A 21,232-nucleotide genomic window follows, 5' to 3' on the forward strand; every position below is an offset into this window, starting at 1 on the left:
GAAGGCAGTCGCTTAACCAACTGAGCCACCCAGGCGCCCCTGCTGCTACTTCTTTATTAATGTACAGATATTCACATCTGCAGTGTTTATGGAAACACAAATATCCCAAAGTATATATATATTTATATTTACAAAATGTATTATATATTTATATATATTATATATTTTGATATATGTATATATTTATATAAATATATTATACATATTTATCTGTGTGTGTTTATGTATATATTTATACAAATATATACTTTACATATGTTTACATATATATTTATATATATTTACATATATATATAGTCCCCCCTTATCTGCTGCATTGCTTTCTGTGGTTTCAGTTACCTGAAGTCAACTGTGGTCTACAAGCAGGTGATCCTCCTTCTCACATATGGTCAAAGGTCAATCGTAGCCTAATGCTATGTCACAATGCCTATGTCATTCACCTCATTTCATCTCACCGTGTAGGCAGTTATTTTGTCATTTCACATCATCACCAGAAGGGTAAGGGTGAATACAGTACAATAAAACACTTTGAGAGAGTAAGAATTACATATCTTTTATTACAATAGATTGTTATACTTGTCCTATTTTATTATTATTGTTAATCTCTTACGGTCTCTATAAATTAAACTTTTTCATAGGTATGTATGGGTAGAAAAAACATAGTATATGTAGGATTTGGTACTATCTGCAGTTTCAGGCATCCACTGGGGGCCCTCGAATATACTCCCATGGATAAGGAGAGACCACTATATGTATAATTTTGAAGATATACAATACTGTTTTGTTGGCTTTTGTCATGTTTGTTTATTAAAAGAAATGGCACTTGGTTTCTTTTTTTAAGGTTTTTATTTATTTGAGAGAGAGAGAGAGAGGAGAGAGAGAGCATGAGTAGGTGGGAGGGACAGACGGAGAGGGGGAGGGAGAAGCAGACTCCCCATTGCACAGGGAGCCTGATGCAGGACTCAATCCCAGGACCCTGAGATCATGACCTGAACCAAATCAAGAGTTGACTGCTTAACTGACTGAGCCACCCAGGTGCCCCACCCCTAAAGAAATTCTTGTTTCATTTCTTGTAGTTCAGATCTACTGCTGATTCCTCTAAACTTTTGTTTGAATAGAAATGTCCTTATTTCACTTTTATTTTTGAAGGATATGTTCTGTCATATTGAATTTTGAGGTAACAACCCTTTTTTGTCAGCACTTTACATATATGGTACCATAATATTCTGGATTGCTTTGCTTCTTATAGGAATATTGTTTATTCTTTTTTTTTTTTAATTTTATTATGTTATGTTAGTCACCATACAATACATCATTGGTTTCTGATGTGGTGATCCATGATCCATTGTTTTCGTATAATACCCAGTGCTCCATGCAGTACGTGCCCTTCTTAATACCCATCACTGGGCTAACCAATCCCCCCTCCCCCTTCCCTTCTAAAACTCTGTTTGTTCCTCAGAGTCCATAGTCTCTCATGGTTCATCTCTCCCTCCAATTCACCTTCCCCATTTTTCCCTTCCTTCTCCTAATGTCCTCCATGATATTCCTTATGTTCCACAAATAAGTGAAACCATGTGATAATTGACTTTCTCTGCTTGACTTATTTCACTTAGCATAATCTCCCCCAGTCCCATCCACGTTGATGTAAAAGTTGGGTATTCATCTCTTCTGATGGCTGAGTAATATTCCATTGTATATATGGACCACATCTTCTTTATCCATTCATTTGTTGAAGGGCATCTTGGCTCTTTCCACAGTTTGGCTATTGCAGACATTGCCGCTATGAACACTGGGGTGCATATGGCCCTTCTTTTCACTACATCTGTGTCTTTGGGGTAAGTACCCAGGAGTGCAATTGCTGGGTCATAGGGTAGCTCTATTTTTAAAATTTGAGGAACCTCCACACTGTTTTCCAAAGTGGCTGTACCAACTTGCATTCCCACCAACAGTGTAAAAGGGTTCCCCTTTCTCCACAACCTCTCCAACATTTGTTGTTTCTTTCCCTGTCCATTTTGGCCATTCTAACTGGTGTAAGGTGGTATCTCAGTGTGGTTTTGATTTGGATTTCCCTGATGGATGATGATGATGAACATTTTTTCATGTGTCTGTTAGCCATTTGTATGTCTTCTTCAGAGAAGTGTCTGTTCATCTCTTCTGCCAACTTTTTGACTTGATTATTTGTTTTTTGGGTGTTGAGTTTCAGAAGTTCTTTATAGATCTTGGATACCAGCCCTTTATCTGTAGTGTCATTTGCAAATATCTTCTCCCATTCTGTGGGTTGCTTCTTTGTTTTGTTGACTGTTTCCTTTGCTGTGCAGAAGCTTTTTATCTTGACAAAGTCCCAAAAGTTCATTTTTGCTTTTGTTTCACTAGCTTTTGGAGATGTATCTTGAAAGAAGTTTCTGTGGGCGATGTCAAAGAGGTTACTGCCTTTGTTCTCCTCTAGGATTTTGATGGATTCCTGTCTCACATTGAGGTCTTTCATCCCCTTTGAGTTTATCTTTGTGAATGGTGTTAGAGAATGGTTGAGTTTCATTCTTCTGCATGTGGCTGTCCAATTTTCTCAGCACCATTTATTGACGAGACTGTCTTTTTTCCATTCCATGTTTTTTCCTGCTTTGTCAAAGATGAGTTGACCATAGAGTTAAGGGTCCATTTCTAGACTCTCTATTCTGTTCCATTGGTCTATATGTCTGTTTTTGTGCCCGTACCATGCTGTCTTCGTGATCACAGCTTCGTAATGTAGCTTGAAATCGGGCAACGTGATGCCCCCAGCTTTGTTTTTCTTTTTCAACATCTCCTTGGCAATTTGGGGTCTTTTCTGATTCCATACAAATTTTAGGATTATTTGTTCCAGCACTTTGAAAAATGTCATTGGAATTTTGATCGGGATGACATTGAAGGTATAGATTGCTCTGGGTAGCACAGACATTTTAACAGTGTTTATCCTTCCGATCCATGAGCATGGAATATTTTTCCATCTTTTTGTGTCTTCTTCAATTTCTTTTTTTTTTAAAGATTTTATTTATTTATTTGAGAGAGAGAGAATGAGAGAGAATGAGTACATGAGAGGGGGGAGGGTCAGAGAGAGAAGCAGGCTCCCCGCCAAGCAGGGAGCCCGATGCGGGACTCAATCCTGGGACTCCAGGATCATGACCTGAGCCGAAGGCAGTCGCCCAACCAACTGAGCCACCCAGGCGCTCCTTCTTCAATTTCTTTCATGAGTGTTTTGTAGTTCCTAGCGTATAGATCCTTTACTTCTTTGGTTAGGTTTATTCCGAGGTATCTTATGGTTTTTGGTGCTATTTCAAATGGAATCGTTTCTCTAATTTCTTTTTCTACAGTCGCATTGTTAGTGTATAAGAAAGCAACTGATTTCTGTGCATTGATTTTGTATCCTGCCACATTACTGAATTGCTGGATGAGTTCTAGTAATTTGGGGATGGAGTCTTTTGGGTTTTCCACATAAAGTATCATGTCGTCTGTGAAAAGAGAGAGTTTGACTTCTTCTTTGCCAATTTGAATACCTTTTATTGATTTTTGTTGTCTGATTGCTGTTGCTAAGACTTCTAATACTATGTTGAACAATAGTGGCGAGAATGGGCATCCTTGACGTGTTCCTGATCTTAAGGGAAAGGCTCTCAGCTTTTCCCCATTGAGGATGATATTTGCTGTGGGTTTTCATAGATGGATTTTATGAGCTTGAGGAATGTTCCCTCTATCCCTATACTCTGGAGAGTTTTAATCAGGAAAGATTGTTGTATTTTGTCAAATGCTTTTTCTGCATCAATTGAGAGGACCATATGGTTCTTCTCTCCCCTCTTATTAATGTGTTCTATCACATTGATTGATTTGCAAATGTTGAATCACCCTTGCATCCCAGGGATAAATCCCACTTGGTCATGGTGGATGATCCTTTTAATGTATTGTTGGATTCTATTAGCTAGGATTTTGTTGAGGATTTTGGAATCCATATTCATCAGGGATATCGGTCTGAAATTCTCCTTTTGGATGGGGTCTTTGCCTGGTTTGGGGATTAAGGTAATGCTGGCCTCATAGAATGAGTTTGGAAGTTTTCCTTCTGTTTGAAACAGCTTCAGTAGAATAGGTATTATTTCTTCTTTGAATGTTTGGTAGAATTCCCCAGGGAATGCATCAGGCCCTGGACTCTTGTTTTTTGGGAGGTTTTTAATCACTGCTTCAATCTCCTTACTGGTTATTGGCCTATTCAGGTTGTCAATTTCTTCCTGTTTCAGTCTTGGCCGCTTATAGGTTTCCAGGAAGGCCTCCATTTCATCCAGATTGCTCAGTTTATTGGCATATAGTTGTTGATAATAATTTCTAATAATTGTTTCTATTTCCTTGGTGTTAGTCGTGATCTCTCCCCTTTCATTCATAATTTTATTAATTTGGGTCCTTTCTCTTTTCTTTTGGATAAGTCTGGCCAGTGGTTTATCGATCTTATTAATTCTTTCAAAGAACCAACTTCTAGTTTCATTGATCTGATCTACTGTGTTTCTGGTTTCTAATTCATTGATTTCTGCTCTAATTTTAATTATTTCTCTTCTAGTGCGTGGCTTAGGCATCGTTTGTTGCTTTTTCTCTAGTTTTTAAGGTGTAGAGTTAGTTGGTGAAGTCGGGATTTTTCTATTTTTTTGAGTGAGGATTGGATGGCTATGTATTTCCCCCTTAGGACCGCCTTTGCAGTATCCCATAGGTTTTGGACCGATGTGTTTTCATTCTCATTGATTTCCATGAATTGTTTAAGTTCTTTGATTTCCTGTTTGACCCAAACATTCTTGAGCAGAGTGGTCTTTAGCTTCCAAGTGTTTGAATTTCTGCCAAATTTTTTCTTGTGATTGAGTTCCAGTTTTAGACCATTGTGGTCTGAGAATATGCAGGGAATAATCTCAATCTTTTGGTATCGGTTGAGACCTGATTTGTGACCCAGTATATGGTCTATTCTGGAGAAAGTTCCATGTGTGCTCGAGAAGAATGAGTATTCTGTTGTTTTAGGGTGGAATGTTCTGTAAATATCTATGAGGTCCATTTGGTCCAATGTATCATTCAAAGCTCTTGTTTCCTTGTTGATTTTCTGCTTAGATGATCTGTCCATTGCTGAGAGTGGAGTATTGAGGTCTCCTACAATTAACATATTGTTATCAATATGACTATATTTTGGTTAACAGTTGGCTTATGTAGATGGCTGCTCCCATGTTGGGGGCGTAGATATTTACAATTGTTAGATCTTCTTGTTGGATAGACCCTTTAAGCATGATATAGTGTCCTTCTGTGTCTCTAATTACAGACTTTATTTTTAAATCTAACTTGTCTGATAGAAGAATTGCTACCCCAGGTTTCTTTTGAGGTCCACTGGCATGGAAGATGGATCTCCATTCCCTTCACTTTCAGTCTGGATGTATCTTTAGGTTCAAAATGAGTCCCTTGTAGACAGCATATGGATGGGTCCTGTCTTTTTATCCAATCTGCAACCCTGTGCTCTTTTATGGGAGCATTTAGGCCATTCACGTTGAGAGTGATTATTGAAAGATATGACTTAATTGTCATCATGTTGCCTGTGAAGACGTTGTTTTTATAGATTGTCCCTGTAAATTGCTGTTGTAGATAACTCTTGGGGTCTTTCTCCTTTTATAGAACCCCCCCTTAATATTTCTTGCAAGGCTGGCTTAGTGGTCACATATTCTTTCAATTTCTGCCAGTTGTGCAAGCTCTGCATCTCTCCATCCATTCTAAATGAAAGCCTTGCCGGATAAAGTATTCTTGGCTGCATGTTCTTCTCTTTTAGTACTCTGAATATGTCTTGCCAGGCCTTTCTGGCTTGCCAGGTCTCTGTGAATAGGTCTGACGTTATTCTGATGTTCCTCCCTCTGTACGTAAGGAATCTCTTCCCCCTCACTGCCCTTAAGATGCTTTCCTTGGTTCTAAGATTTGCAAGTTTTACTATTACATGCCGGGGTGTTGGCCTGTTTTCCTTGATCTTAGGAGGGGTTCTCTCTGCCTCTAGGACTCGAATGTTTGTTTCATTCCCCAGATTAGGGAAGTTCTCAGCTACGATTTGCTCAAATACATCTTCTAGCCCTCTCTCTCTCTCCACTCCCTCTGAGATTCCAATTATTCTGACATTGGAATGCCTCATGGTGTCACTTATTTCTCTGATTCTATTTTCATGGATTCTGAGTTGTTTTTCCCTGGCCTCCTCTTTTCCCTATTTATCTAATATACTGTCTTCCAGGTCGCTTATTCTCTCTTCTGCCTCAGTTACCCTAGCTGTTATATTATCTAGATTGGATTGGATCTCATTGATAGCATTTTTAAGTTCTGCCAATTCAGCTTTCATTTCTGCCCTTAGAGACTCTATGTTGCCATTAATTGATTTCTCCATTCTAGCCATTGTCTTCACAATTGCTAGTCTGGAATTCCATCTCTGACATCTTGGGTGTATCTGCATCCATTTGTAAATCTGCAGCATAAGTCATAATCTCTGAGTCTTTTCTATTTTGGGGGCTCCTCCTCCTAGTCATTCTGTTGATGGGTGTTTGAGGGAATGTGTAGAGTCAAAATTATTGACCAGAACGCACGCAAGATGCACCTGTTTTCTTGGGACCTTAGGGTTGCTGGCCTCTTGTTTTCCCAGCCTGTCTTCTGCGGGAGGGGCCTGCCGCGCTATTACTCAGGCAACCCTGTTTGGGTGGAGTTGCCCTGCACCCCTGTGGCGGGGGATGGGCTCAGCGGGAATCAGTCTTTGGGGCTTTTGTTCTCTGGCGGCTTTCCCTGGCAGCTTTCCACATCTCTTCCCGAGTCAGAGCAGAAGAGACCGTTTCCAACCCTATGCCTCAGGGCAGAGAGATCGCAGTCTGTTCTTCAGTGAGCTCTCCAGGCCACACTGTCTCCGTTTCTGTCCGTGCTGCTATAAACTGCAGTGTCCTGGGTTGTGCGCCCCTCCGCAGCGCTCCCAGTCCTGCCTCCAGGTCGGGGCACGTCTCTGCCCTTTGTGCTTCTAAAACAGCCAGCTGCTCCAGGTTTCTGCCCCGAGGGCTGCAGTTTGCAGGTGCAACCCGGCTGCTCCAGGCTTCCGCCCCGGGGGCTGCCCTAGAGTCCTTTCCCCACCACTACCTGTCTGCCAGTCTGTGCCCGTCTGCAGCGCGTGAGGCTGTCACTCACCGGCGGTGTAGGATCCCCAGGGCCAGGCACCCTCCCGCTGCCATTTATCCTCCGATATCTGCCCGTGGAATCACAGCTCTCTGCTTCGTACCTCAAAACCAACTGCCTGCGATATTCTGTTTGTAGAGATCCAGATCTTCTTACATCTCAGGTTGGTTTCGTGGGTGCTCAGAGTGGTGTGGTAGATATCCAACTCAATTCGGGGACCAGTTGAAATAGGGTCCCCTACTCCTCTGCCATCTTTCCCCCCTCAAGAACATTGTTTATTCTTATTTTTTTTCTGTTTGTATTATGTTTCTTTTTTTGTTGGCTTCAGTTGTTTTTACACAATTTGATTATGGCATACTTTGATCTGTTTATCTTTGTATTTAATCCATTTGGTGATCATTGAATTGTGGATTTTTAGTTTTCATCAAATTTGGTAAAAATTGTTAATATTTCAAGTGTATTTTTTCAAACACTCCCACTATGACTCAAATCTTATATGTATTTGATTGCCTGAAAGTGGGATCACTGGTTACTTAAATTTTTTAGTCTTTTTACTCTTTGTGATTCAGTATGGATATTTTCCATTTGTACATCTTCAAACTCAAGTATCTTTTTTTCCTTATGCAATGTCTAATCTGCTATTAATTTTATCAAGTACATTTTTTCATTTGAGAGATTTCATTTTTCATTTGTGATGGATGTTTACATCCATTGTGATGGATGTTCTACTTGCCTTTTCAATATATTATTTCTTTCTCTAGACCCTTATGTATGTTTTTACTAGTTCTTTTAAAATTGTTGTTTGCCAATCCATCAATGTTATCCTCTCTGCATCTGTTTCTATTGGCTGATTTTTCTCTTGGTTTTGGGTGATGTGTTCCTGCTTCCTTTAATGCTTAGTAATTTGTATTAGATGATGAAGATTGTAACTATAACTTTGTTGAGTGCTTTATGTATTGAGTTTTTTTGGCAGAAAATTAACTTACAAATCCACAATGATTGTAAGCTTTGTTTTTAAGCTCTATTAGGGCAGGTTTAAAGTAGTCTTTACTCTAGGGTAGTCTAGCCATCCTACTAAGGAATGAGCTATCTGGAGCCTCTAATGAATGGCCTGGGCATTTCATTAGGTCTCTCCTTTCTGGTTGATTGGAATCACTACTCTCTCAGGCCTGGAAAACTCTTGGAATTCTTTAGCCTCCAGATGCTCAGAGATACTTTGCCTCTCTCGCTGGATTTCACACAACATATCTGCAGATAATTCTTTAGTAACAGATTCAAGGGGGCTTTCATGCAGATTTCTGGAGAAATTTCTCAGTATAGCTCTCTCCTCTCCCATGTTATTCCCTATAAATTCCAGCTGAATCATCATCCCTAAACTCTGATCTGTTTTACTCAATTGTGCAATAGTAAAGTGCTCTGCTTGGTTCTGTCTACCCCCTCTACTGTCCAGAATGTACTCACAGCACAGCCAAGTGTATCATAAATATGACCTCCCTTGATTGCATTTTATTTTGTAATCATAGTCCTATGCTGCATGTATCGTAATACCTGAAAATTGCTGTTTCATATATAGCATCCAGTTTTCTATTTCTTTTTTATTATTATGTTAATCACCATACATTACATCATTAGTTTTTGATGTAGTGTTCCATGATTCGTTGTTTGCGCATAACACCCAGTGCTCCATGCAGAACGTGCCCTCTTTAAGACCCATCACCAGGCTAACCCATCTCCCCACCCCTCCCCTCTAGAACCCTCAGTTTGTTTTTCAAAGTCCATAGTCTCTCATGGTTTGTTTCCCCTCCGATTTCCCCCCCTTCATTTTTCCCCTCCTGCTATCTTCTTCTTCTTCTTTTTAACATACAGAGTATTATTTGTTTCAGAGGTACAAGGTCTGTGATTCAACAGTCTTACACAATTCAAAGCGCTCACCATAGCACATACCCTCCCCAATGTCTATCACCCAGCCACCCCATCCCTCCCACCCCCACCACTCCAGCAACCCTCACTTTGTTTCCTGAGATTAAGAATTCCTCCTATCAGTGAGGTCATATGATACATGTCTTTCTCTGATTGACTTATTTCGCTCAGCATAATACCCTCCAGTTCCATCCACATCACTGCAAATGCCAAGATTTCATTCCTTTTGATGGCTGCATTATATTCCATTGTATATATGTACCACATCTTCTTTATCCATTCATCTGTCGAGGGGCACCTTGGCTCTTTCCATAGTTTGGCTATTGTGGACATTGCTGCTATAAACATCGGGGTGCACGTACCCCTTTGGATCCCTACATTTGTATCTTTGGGGTAAATACCCAGTAGTGCAATTGCTGGATCGTATGGTAGCTCTATTTTCAACTTTTTCTATTTCTTTTTGATGAAAGGTCAGTAACTGGGGTGCCTGTGTCGCTCAGTCGGTTAAGCATCTGCCTTTGGCTCAGGTCATGATCTCAGGGTCCTGGGATCAAGTCCTGCATCAGGCTCCCTGCTCAGTGGGGAGCCTGCTCCTCCCTCTCCCTCTGCTGGTCTCCCTGCTTGTGCTCTCTCACCCTCTCCCTGTCAAATAAATAAATTAAAAAAAAGGCCATGGTCAGCAGTAGAAATTAGACTTCATTGATTTCTAATTTATCTCTTTATTATTTTCTTCTTCCCAGACTTTTAAAATAATTTTGCTATTATTTTTCTAACTTCTTAGTTAAAACTAGGTTGATTTTAAGCTTTCTATTTTTCTAATATGTGTTTTTGTAGATATAAGTTTCTTTTTCACCAACTCTTTTGGCTTCACTTCAAAATTCTATTATGTCATATTTCCATTGTTATATAAACTCAAAATATTATCTAATTCCTCTTCTACTTCTTAGGCTCAGATTATCTTATGTTTGTTGCTTAGTTTCCACATATTTGGGCATTTTCTCATTAACTTTTCATTAATGATTTCCTACTTTAATTTCTATAAAATTAGTGGAGTACTTGAATGATTTCAGTATTTTTTACTTGTTTATGTTTATGGCCCAAAATGTGGTCTATTTTTATGAATGTTCCACATGTATTTGAAAGAATATGCATTAAGCAGTGTTTGATGTGTGTTCTAAAAATGTCCGTTATGTCAAGTCATTTAAGGTTATTTGCAAATCTCCCATATTCTCAGTGATTTCTTGTTGGTCTCGTTGTTTCAGTAATTAAAAGAGGTGTCTTAAAAGCTCAAACAAATTCAGAGACTACAAATTGGGATGAGATAAACTAGGAAATGAAATAGGACTGACTTGAACATCACAGCAATTTGCTAATTATACAAGGATGACAGAGGTGGGGCTTTGCTCATTTTTGTATGTGGCCATAGCTGGATTCACAGCTTTACATGGTGTGCAACACCATAAAACAGAGCATTCAGCAACTCATTAAGAAGGATAATGTCAGGAAAGGAAGAATAAAAGACATTGGGAGCACTTAGGAAACAGTGAGGTTATGCAATTTTAAGCTATGCTCTGGATTGTTTTCTAACTGGTATTGCTTCCAGCCTAAAAATTAAAACCTTTTTAATATAGCCAGGGAACCAATTAGTGGCAGATAGGTTAATTTGAATTTGATATATCGTAGTAGTTCACATTGTGCAGCCCAGAAGTTGTTTTTTATTTATTTGAGAGAGAGAGAGAGAGACCATGAGCAGGGGGAGGGTCCGAGGGAGAGGGAGAAGCAGACTCCCCACTGAGCATGGAGCCTAACATGGTGCTCTATCCCAGGACCCTGAGATCATGACCTGAGCCCAAGTCAGACGCTTAACTGACTGAGCCACCCAGCTGGGCCACAACCCAGAAATTTTATAGTATTCTATGTTTTATCAGCCGGTGTCCCTAGCTCCTATTTCATGGGATTCTATGTATTAAAACTCATTTCTTTCTTCTACAAATGCAAAATCTTCTACAAAGTCCCAATATATTTTGATCTTAAATATTTTAGATTCAATATAATTTCATAGTTGCAGAATTTCAAAATTTAAAATAATAAACATCTTTTAGATAAATTATTATTTTTCGAATGAGAAAAAAAGATTCAAAGGTTACAGATAGCCTGGGTTTTTCTTCCTCTCACTGAGGAAGACCTTTCTCATTTTCAGTATTTCTTTACTTAGTATTTTTTCATAGGCAGAATTTTAACTTTCACCACAACACTCTAATGTAATTTTTCTTAAATAATGTCTTAGATCACTGACTTTTCTTCCTGCCTTTTTCCCCCCTCTGTGTGTGTGTTCAGGAAATAACCATTCCTTAATTTTCCTAAGAATGCCTATTTGGGATAGCAGCCCAGTAAGAGATGACTCCGGTGTGTCAAATGCTGGAAATGATTATGATTTATCAAAGCAAACCTGCCTTTATAATTTTATTCAGATTGAAATGCTCTTATTTATTTCTGCATAATTCTCTCATTTTCCACACAGATCTAATCGCAACCCCAGATACACTTTGATCAAATATCAACTTATATTTAGCTTGCAGAAACAAAACATTCAAATTTATAAATCACAAGAGTGCTAGCCTGCCATGTGTTTTAGAAATGGTATTGGTAAATGACAATTATAAATTCAAATCTCCATTAATAAACTCCAATATTAGTCTATGAATAATGTGAAATCACATTTTCACTCTGTGCAAACAAATGTTCTTCTTTCTAGAACATCCATTTATTTAAGGGCTCTATCATATCTCCTTTTAAGATTTTTTTCCCTAAGAGATTCATACCTTAAATTTTAAAAACTTAGATAAAATGGACAATTTTCTAGAAAAAGATGGGGAAAGATAAATTTGATATTTCTTACTCATTAAATAAAGAGAATTAATAGTTAAAATTCCTCACTAAAATAATTCAAAATATACATTTGTCCCAAAATACTTTATGTTAATTCTGCCCAACATTCAAGGGCTAGAAATAAATAGAAAAATGAAGATCAATAAAATATTTTGTGAAGTTATTAACTTGACATCAAAATCAAGAAATAAATGTACTAGGCACTATATTTAATATTTATATGTATAATATATATATTTAATATATTCCCTCCTGAATGTAGATGCAGATATCCTAAACAAAAATCTTACTAAACCAAATATAACAAAGTTATAGAAAAAACAAAAGCTTTAACAAAGTAGGATTTTTTTCAAGATATAATAGTGAGAACCTTCAAACACTTGGAATATTTACACACACACACACACACACACAGAGACTCTGATACACTGATAGTGGAGTGTGTAATAAAATCACTTTGGAAATGTATGTCCAAGAAAGTTTGTAGAAACAATATTAAAAATCACCAAAACTTTCAACAAATATTAATAGTAATATGAATAGTAGTTGTACTGTATTTATATAATAAAAACTGTATGACAATGGAAAAATAATGACCTGAATCTATATAAGAAAACAGGCACGAATCTCAAAGCCAAAGAATGAAAGCAGAGACAGAAAGAGTGCATGCTGCATAAGTCACTTTGTAAAATGTTCAAACACAGGTAAAACTAAACTATGTTTCATGGTTTGCCTCTCTCTTTTTCTTTTTCTTCCCCCTATGTTCATCTGTTTTGTTTCTTAAATTCCACATATGAGTGAAATCATATGCTATTTGTCTTTGAGTGACTTACTTTGCTCAGCATAATACCCTCTATAGAGAACAAACTGAGGGTTGATGGAGGGAGGTGGTCAGGGGATGACCCAGATGGGTGATGGGCATTAAAGAGGGCACTTGTTGGGATGAGCACTGGGTGTTGTATGGAAGTGATGAATCACTGAATTCCACTCCTGAAACCAATATTACACTATATGTTAACTAACTAGAATTTAAATAAAAACTTAAAACAAATAAACAAAACTAACTATGTTTCCAAAAGTGTAAGTGTTACCCTGTGGGATGGGACACTCAAGCATCTCAAGGCTGCTCATGTTTGTACATCTTGATCTGTGTGTTGGTTACACAGATGGGCAAAGTTACAGAGAAATACACTGAATATGTGCACACTTTACAATAAAAACCTATACAAAATATAAAGAAAAGACGAAGATATTTTAAGAAGGAGATATTATAAGCAAGTATATAAAGCAGATGGTAGACCGGGGAAATGTACTATATTCATGTACCCAGATTATATTTAAACACACACAAAAGACTCCAGCAAACCATTAACTAAACAAACAAAAACGCCTCTCACATCAAATGGAAAATGGGAAAGTTATATATAAAGGGGTTGCGTAGACCAACAAAACTTAATGATTTGTGGATAAAAAGTTGCTCCATCCACTAGAAATCAGAAAAATGCACATTTAAAAAAGGACACAGCCATTAGATTATTAAAATTAAGCATGAACCAAAAAGTCTGGCAATAGCACATGACCAGAGTGTAACTAGGCATTCCTTTGAAGAAAAATGTAGCAGTATCCTATAAAATTGCATATATACATGTCCCACAGCCCAGCAATTTCACTTTTATATCCAGAAACATACTCAGAATAATACTCAAGGGAATATTTATAAGGATATTTGTTGTGACATTATTCAAATCAGAAAAAAATCAAAGACATATTAAATATCAATTTTTAAATGTATAAATAAAGCACATTTTTCCTCTTGTGCTATGTTATACAGCGATAAAAACATTTTAGTACACCCATTCATACAAGTTGGGATATATTTTCAAAATTAATTGTGAAAAAAGCCCAATGATATACATAACACATTATCGTTAATGCAAATGTACTAACCACACACAAAAAACACACAGAATGCAAGTATATATTTTAATAGATATCTATCAATATGAAAATATATTTGAGGTATGTAAATCTGTTTGTTGATTCATGTGCATGTCAATGGGAGGCTAAAAAATAGGACTGAGGATATCAGAAGTGGGGGGACTTAAAACAGTGTAGAATTAACAATAAAATGATGGTGTTGGAGACTTCCAGTCCATCAAGATGGAGGAGTCTCATTCCTCCCATGTTCTACCTTTTACAATTAAAAAAATCTTTAGCTTTTACAATTAAAACAGCACACCAACAAGCATAGGGAGACTCTGAAAGGTGGAGAGAAGAAATTGGACCATGGAGGGGCTCTTGGGACTTTGCTTGGTGGATTTTTTTATTGGATTTTACTGGATTTTGTTAATGACTCCCATGTATCCCAAGACAGGGTGTTGCAATAGTCTCCAACATAAAACCACCAACAGGCATAGACAAAAGAACTCCAAGAAAAGTCTCCTCCCCAGACCCTAACAACAGAAAATCTTTCTGTATCTGCTTTATTCCAGCCAACACCAACAGAAAACCTGCATCGCCTCCCCTAAGAGTTCAGGGAGCCAAATGGGGAGTTGATCTTTCAGTCAATCCCTCTTCCTCACAGAAGCAAGGGATCCTCCAATACCCAGCCAGCTGATTTTTATGGGACCTAGTGGGCAATTGATCTTCCATCCCCTAGCTGTCAGAACTAGATGGTGCTCTGATCCTTCACTTTTACCTAGAAATGGTGAGACTTAATGATGTAGTCTCCAGAAATTTTCACCTCTGCCCCCTGTACATACATACATATGGAATTAGTGGAGCTTGAGGGGAACTCAGCCTTTACACCAACTTAACATCAAAGAGACTAGACAAGATGCTGCGCATCAGAGGTAATAAGCACATCACTTCCTCCTACCTCTGGTGTCTTAAAGGCCCATTAAGAGTCTGAACCTCCACACCAACATGGCAAAAGAGAGACTAAACAAAGTAGTGGGAAGTAGGGTTCTACCCTCTTCTGTATCAGTGAGATCAAGTGATTTAATGAGCCTCCCCTCACACCTGGCATCAATGAGGCTGGATGAGGTGCTGAGAGGCAGAGCTAGTTGGCATTCCATTTCCCTCCTCCCTTTTCCTGGTGTCAGCAGGGTAGGGGGTGAGCAACAGATAGAGAGAAATGGCACATTAATTATTTGGGAAATTCACTGTCTGTTTGAATGACAATTTATTTTGAATGAGAATGAATTTCTCATTTTTGTTTTTATTTTATTATGTTATGTTAATCACCATACATTACATCATTAGTTTTTGATGTTATACACAAACAATGAATCATGAATTTCTCATTTAAAACCTGGAGAACAAAAGGTCACATAACATTTTTTCAGGTACTGAAAGAAAAGAACTGTCCATCACACATGTTAAAATATACTTCAGGAATGATTAAGAAATAAAATAAGAATAAATTGTTGTTAGCAAGTCTGCCCCTTTTTTAAAGATATAATTGACATATAACATTATATTGGTTGCAGGTGTATAACTTAATGATTCAATATTTATATATATTGCAAAATGATCATAGTAAGTCTAGTTAACATCATCACCATACATTGCTATAAATTTTTTTCTAGTGATGAGAACTTTTAAGATCAACTCTCTTAGCAACTTTCAAATATATAATACAGTATTATTAACTATATTCACCATGTTGTACATTACAACCCCATGACTTATTTTTTCTATAAGTTGGAAATTTGTACATTTTAACCCTCTTTACCCACTTCACCCACATCTCCCTGCCCTGTCTTCAGCAATCACAAATTTGTTCTCTATCCATGAGTTTGGTTTTGTTTGTTTGTTTTAAATTCTATATAAAAGTAAGATTATATGGTATTTGTCTTTCTCTATCTAACTTATTTAATGTTAACTTATTTCATGTTTCACTTAGCATAATGCCCTCTAGGTGCATCCATGTTCCCTCAAATGGCAAGATTTCATTCTTTTTTATGGGTGAGTAATATTTCATCATCTATATATGCCACATCTTCTTTATTCATTCATCTATTGATGGACACTTAAGTTGCTTCTATATCTTGTCTATTGAAAATAATGCCACAATGAACATAAGAATGCATATATCTTTTTGAATTAATGTTTTCATTTTCTTCAGATAAATACTCAGAAGTGGAATTTGTATGATCATATGGTAGGTTTTTTTTGTTTTTGTTTTTGTTTTTTGTTTTTTGTTTTTGAGGACTCCATAAAGTTTTCTTTAGTGGCTGCACCAATTTACATTCCCACCAACAGTGCCCAAGTGTTCCCTTTTTTCTACATCCTTGACAACACTTATTAGTTCTTGTCTTTTATTTATAACAGCCATTCTCATAGATGTGAGGTGATAGCTCATTGTGGTTTTGATTTACATTTCCTTGATTATTAGTGATGTTGAGCACCATTTCATGTACCTGTTGATCATCTGTATGTCTTTTTTCAGAAAATGTCTATTTGGATCCACTGCCCATTTTTTTAATTAGACTGTTTTTTTGCAATTGAGTTGTATAAGTTCTTTATATACTTCAGATATTAACTTCTTATTGGATATACAGTTTGCAAATTTCTTCCATTTTGTATGTTGCCTTTTTGTTTTGTAGATGGTTTCCTTTTCTGTGAAAAAGCTTATTAATTTAATATAGTGTCACTTTCTAGTTTTTGCTTCTATTGCCTTTGCTTTTGGTCTCAAATTCAAAAAATCATTGCCAAAGCCAATGTCAAGGAGCTTACCTCCTATATTTCTTCTAGAAGTTCTATGGTTTCAGGTCTTACATTCAAGTCTTGATACATTTTGAGTTAATTTTTTTATGTGGTGTAAGATAGTGTTCAGTTTCATTCTTTGGCATGTGGCTATCCAGTTTTCCCAACACCATTTATTGAAGAGACGTTTTCTCGGTGTATATTCTGGATATCTTTGACATAAATCAATTGACCATATGGGCTTATTTCTGGACTCTCTACTCTGATCTATTTGTCTGTTTTTATGCCAATACCATACTATTTTGATTGCTATATCTTTGTAATACAGTTTGAATCAGGGAGTATAATGCCTCCAACCTTCTCAAGATTGTTTTGGCTATTCAGAGTCTTTTGTGGATTCATACAAATTTTAGGACAGTTTGTTTTATTTCTGTGAAAAGTGATACTGGAATTTTGATAGGGAGTGCATTAAATATGTAGATTGCTTTCGACAGTATGGAAATTTTAACAATATTAATTCTTCCAATCATGAGCATGGAATATATTTCCATTTTTTTGTGTGTGTCTTCTTCAATATCTGGTAAGTCTGCCCATAAGTGGCTAAAATAAATTCTCCAGACAAAAAATAAAAGAAAAAATTTTAGAAATTCAAAAAAGAAGATAATTAGAATGGTAAATAAAATACAATATTCTAATTCTTGTTAGTTTTTTTTTTTTTAAGATTTTATTTATTTGAGAGAGAGTGAAAGTGAGTGTACAAGCAGAGGGAGCAGGAGAGGGAGAAGCAGGCTCCCAGCTGAGCAGGGAGCCTGATGCAGAGCTCAATCCCAGGACTCCAGGATCATGACCCAAGCTGAAGGCAGATGCTTAACTGACTGAGCCACCAAGGAGGCCCTTTTGTTAGTTTTATTAAAAGAGTTGAAGTTTGAAGCAAAAATTATACCACCACCAGGTGCGATGCTTGACGTATATAAAGAGAATAGGGAATTGTATTTTATTTATTTATTTATTTATTATTTATTTATTTATTTATTTATTTATTTTGTTTCAGGCTTTTATTTCAATTCAAGTTAGTTAACATACAGTGTAATATTAGATTCAGGAGTAGAATTTAGTGATCCATCACTTACATATAATACCCAGTTCTCATCACAACAAATGCCCTTCTTAATCCCCATCATCCATTTACCCCATCCCTTGCCCACCTTTCCTCCAGCAACCCTCAGTATGTTCTCTATAGTTAAGAGTCTATTGTATTTTAAAAGTTGGAATGTAAAGGAATCTAGGTGGAAGTTAAGTTTCTATACTTCTTTCACAGTGATAACAGATCAATACAAATAGGTTGTTATAAGTTACATTTGTGTATCATAATATTTACCGCAGCTACTAAGAAAAACCATACAAAATCATTTATTTAAAGGCACTATAAAAATAAAGATGAAATCCTAAAAAATATTCAAAATCCATAGAAAGTTAAGAAGAGATAAACGAAGGAATGAGAAGCAGAAGAAGCAAATAGAAAACAAAAATAAGATGACAAATTTAAGCCCTAATGTATCAACGATTATCTTAAATATAAAGCATCTAAACATACCAATTATATGATGAAGATTTGCATGTTGGATAAGAAAGAACATAACCCAACAATCTGGTGTCTATAAAAAACTGACAAATACAATGATATAGATAGGTTGAAAACAAAAACTTGGAAAAAGATATGCCATGCAAGCATTTATTCTTTAAAGAGCAGAAGTGGCTAGATTATTAGACAAGGTAAACCTCAAAGCAGAGAAAATTACTAGAAACAAAAAGACATAACACATAATAATGAAAGGACAAATCCACCAGGAAGACATAACAATTATAAGTCTATATGCACCAAACAATAGACCCTGTAATACATTTAAAACTGATAGGTCAAAAATAAGAAATAGACAGGGGCGCCTGGGTGGCTCAGTCAGTTAAGCAGCTGCCTTTGGCTCAGGTCATGATCCCAGGGTCCTGGGATTGAGCCCCACATCGGGGTCCCTGCTCAACAGGGAGTCTGCTTCTCCTTCTCCTGCTTGTGCTCTCTATCTCTCTGTAAAACAAATAAATAAAATCTTAAAAAAAAATAAGAAATAGACAAATCCAAAATTAGGGTTATAATTTCAATATCCTATTCTCAGGCTGCTAAATCTACTGAAAAGAAAATCAGTAAAGATACTGAAGAACTAAACAACAACAACAAAAAAGTATCTAATTTGCATACACAAAACATTAAAAGAAGAAGAATGCACATTTATTTTAAATGCTCATGGATGGGGTGCCTGGGTGGCTCAGTCGTTAAGCGTCTGACTTCGGCTCAGGTCATGATCCCAGGACCCTGGGATTGAGCCCCACATCGGGCTCCCTGCTCCGTGGGGAAGCCTGCTTCTCCCTCTCCGACTCCCCCTGCTTGTGTTCCCTCTCTCGCTATGTCTCTGTCAAATAAATAAAATCTTTAAAAAAAAAATGCTCATGGAACTTCATTAAGATAGAACACATCCTGGGCCATAAAACAAACCTCAACAGATTTAAAAGAATCAAAATTATACAAAGTATGTTCCCTGAGCATAATGCAATCTGTCAAACTAGAAATCAATAACAGAAAGATCTCCAAATGCTTGGAATTTAGCACAGTAATAAATAACTTCTGGATCAAAAAAGAAGTCTCAAAGGAGATAAAAAATACACTGAAATTAAAGAAATTGAAAATATAATTTAAAAAATTTGTGTTTTATTTTTGTTAGAAGACTTTTTCTGGCAATACATGTATACCTTAAGAAAGAAATGGCTCAAATCAATAACCCATGCTTACTCTTCAAAAATCTAGAAAAAGATGAGTAAAATAAACCCAAAGCAAGAAGGAAGGAAATAATAGATATAAAAGTAGAAATCAATAAAACTGAAACCAGAAAGTAACCAAAATTGATCTTTTGAAAAAATCAGTAAAACTGGTTAACATTTAGTAAGACTGACAAAGATAAAAAAAAAAAAAAGATAAAACACAAATCACAAATATCAGGAATGAAGCAGTAGAAATCAGTACAGACCCTGCAGCTATTAAAAGGATAATAAGGGAATACTATAAACAAGTTTACAATTAAATTCAACAGCTTGGAAGAAATGGACCAATTCCTTGCAGACTATAAACTGCCACAACTTGCTCAATATTAGAGACAAATTGAATTGTCCTATTATCATAAATATAATTGAAATAGAGATTTTAAAACTCCCAAAATACACATTTTCAGGCCTAGATGGATTCATTGGAGAAATATACCAAACATCCAAAGAATGATCACCACTATTAATATTTTTCAGAAAATAGAAAAGGAATACTTTCTGACTGATTTTTTTTTTATTTTATTTATTTATTTGACAGAGAGAGACACAGCGAGAGAGGGAATACAAGCAGGGGGAATGGGAGAGGGAGAAGCAGGCTTCCCGCGGAGCAGGGAGCCTGATGCGGGGCTCGATCCCAGGACCCTGGGATCATGACCTGAGCCGAAGGCAGACGCTTAACGACTGAGCCACCCAGGTGCCCCCTTTCTGACTGATTTTATGTGGCTATTGTTACCCTGATATAAAACAGACAGGCTGTACAAAAAAAAAAAAAAAGAGAGATGTACAAGCCAATACTTCTCATAAACTTACAGAGAAAAATTCTTAACAAAATAGTAGGGAATTAAATATCAATGTATAGAAACTGTACATTCCATTACTAAGTAGGACGTATTCTAGATAGGTAAAGGTGCTACAACACTGGAAAATGAATCTCTGTAATCCATCATTTCAACAGGCCAATGTAGAAAAATTATATGATTATATCAATTGATGCAGAAGATGCATTTGACAAAATCCAATACCCATTCATTATATAAACTCTTAGAAAACTAGAGTAGAAGGGAACTTTGTTAACCTAATAAAGGGCACCTACTAAAACCCTATAACTAACATTATATTTAAAGTTGAAAGATGAAGTGCTTTCTCTCAAGACTGGGAGCAAAGCCAAGATGTCCACTATCACCAGTTTTATTCAACATAACATTGGAAATTCTATCCATTGCAATAAAGAAAATAAATAAAAGCAATACAGATTAAAAAGAAAAATAAGACTATTTAAAGATAATGTGATTGTCTGTGGCAAAAACCCTGAGAAATCTACCAAAAAAATAAATAAACACGCAAACCAATCCCATCTAGAACTGGTAAGTGAGTTCAGTGAGGTCACAGAATATATGATCAACACAAAAATCAATCACATTTCTATATATTAACAATGTACTAGTGGAAAGCAAATTAATAACAATACAATTTACAATAAGTCCAAATAAAATGGAATATTAGGTATAGCCTTATCATAATACATGATGGCTCTATATGCCAAAAACTAAAATGTTGACAAATTGAACCATTAAAGACTATATAAATGCAAAGCTATACCATGCTCATAAACAGGAAGACCCAACTTCCACACATCTCCGTAAAGATCACTTCTTTCACAATTGATATATAGATT

The sequence above is a fragment of the Neomonachus schauinslandi genome, chromosome 6, assembly GCF_002201575.2.
Source record: "Neomonachus schauinslandi chromosome 6, ASM220157v2, whole genome shotgun sequence".
NCBI lineage: Eukaryota > Metazoa > Chordata > Mammalia > Carnivora > Phocidae > Neomonachus > Neomonachus schauinslandi.